The 2,089-nt window shown below is 38.9% G+C and overlaps 1 pseudogene; it reads left to right on the forward strand.

Annotated features, from left to right (window-relative positions):
• The first annotated feature begins 223 nt into the window (after positions 1-223).
• LOC107127561 (olfactory receptor 13C7-like) lies at positions 224-1,185 on the forward strand (annotated as a pseudogene).
• The last annotated feature ends 904 nt before the right edge of the window (positions 1,186-2,089 follow it).

A 2,089-nucleotide genomic window follows, 5' to 3' on the forward strand; every position in this document is an offset into this window, starting at 1 on the left:
TTTTGAGAGCTGGGGCCTCCTTCATGAAGTCTGAAAGTCTAACTGATCTTAACTTAGAGGGCCGTAACATATTCTTGTGCTATTTGTGTATCCAATTACAGGTCTTTATTACCCATAAGGGAAGCCATTCAAGAATGCAGATGATTCTTACAGACACTGCTGTGAAAGATCCACACACATTCCAGCCACTATAGAATTCCTGTTGGTGAAAGAAAATATTAGCATGGGGAAGTCCAATCAGTCTTTTGTGACAGAATTTACCCTGCTGGGGCTTTCTGGCTACCCAGAGCTAGAGGCCATTTACTTTGTGCTGGTCCTATGTATGTATTTGGTGATCCTGTTGGGAAATGGAGTCATCATCATTGTGAGTGTTTATGACACCCACTTGCACACCCCCATGTACTTTTTCCTCAGTAACTTATCATTCTTGGACATCTGCTACACTAGTTCATCTATTCCACTCTTTCTCAGCAGCTTCTTAACTTCAAAGAAAACTATTTCCTTCTCTGGGTGTGGAGCGCAAATGTTTCTCTCTTTTGCTATGGGAGCAACAGAGTGTGTCCTTCTAAGTATGATGGCGTTTGACCGCGATGTGGCCATCTGTAACCTCTACGATACCCTATCATCATGAGCAAGGCTTCATATGTATCCATGGCTGCTGGGTCCTGGATTGGGGGAGGCACCAATTCTGTGTTGCAAACCTCCCTTGCAATGCAGCTTCCTTTCTGTGGAGACAATGTCATTAGTCATTTTACTTGTGAAATCTTGGCTGTCTTAAAATTGGCCTGTGCTAATATCTCCATAAATATTATTAGCATGGTTGTTGCTAATATGATTTTTCTTGTAGGACCAGTAGTTTTTATTTTTGTTACATATGTTTGTATTCTCTCCACCATCCTGAGAATTCCTTCTGCAGAAGGAAGGTGCAAAGCCTTCTCCACCTGCTCTGCCCACCTAACAGTGGTGATTATATTCTACGGAACCATCCTTTTCATGTATGCAAAGCCCAAGGCTAAAGACTCTTCTGGAGCAGACAAAGAACAAGTCACAGACAAAATCATCTCCCTCTTCTATGGAGTGGTGACACCTATGCTTAATCCTCTCATCTATAGTTTGAGGAACAAAGATGTGAAGGCAGCTGTGAAGAGTATACTGTGTCAAAAATGCTTCTCGGAAGGAATGTAAATGCTGTTTTCTTTATTTTTAAAATTATTTTACTCTGAATGTAGGGCTAGCTCTCACCCGGAGGTTCCAAAATAAATATGAGGGTTGATGATTCCACTAACTCCCCAAATTCTCATTTTTCTCTTCGTAATATTTAAAAGAAAGAGGGAAATCCAGGACTGAGTTACCTTTTCTCTTCATGATAGAGTTAAGGAAAAGGACAGAAACTTATGGGTAAAAGGATTCTCATCCAAACACCTTCCTTCTCATGGCTAACAGAGTTTAGTTTATTACTTGAATGGTAAATTCTATAATCTAAGAGAAAGTACCATTTTACCAACTTAATCTTTTATCCCCTATCTACACTATTCTTAGGAAGATCAAGCAGAAAGTATCATGCTAAAAATCAGAATGCTATATGATTTCAACAGTTAGTAATTCAGAATGAAGTAGATTTGATCATGTAGAAGTAAAGGGGGAACACGGTAAGGTATTAGGTACCTAGCCTGTGTATACGTAGTAGAGGGAGAAGAAGTAGAAAAATGAAGCTATTTTTCCCAGGGATGATTTCCTTTTGGCTGCAAACTGGCAAGCCATCTTTTGTGCAGAGGTGTTTCTAAGGCAATGTGCAGACAACCCAGATAATGGGGAAATATGGCCTGCCTTGTGTTTCAATAGATGAGCAGTGATGTCTTTGAGTGAAAAACATTACTGTTAAATGATTCAAAAAATTTACTTTATTTCTAAATAACTTGATAGCATAGTTCTCTGAGAACACAGTGATAATGGGTTTACTGTTGTAAGAAGTTAGGTATTTTTGCAATTACATGAATTTCCTGTGGAATATGAGCATTCCACTCATTCACTCAGTCATTTATTACTCATTTACTTATTCAATCAACCAGTATTTACTGAATACCTATTT

The sequence above is a fragment of the Macaca fascicularis genome, chromosome 15, assembly GCF_037993035.2.
Source record: "Macaca fascicularis isolate 582-1 chromosome 15, T2T-MFA8v1.1".
Lineage (NCBI taxonomy): Eukaryota > Metazoa > Chordata > Mammalia > Primates > Cercopithecidae > Macaca > Macaca fascicularis.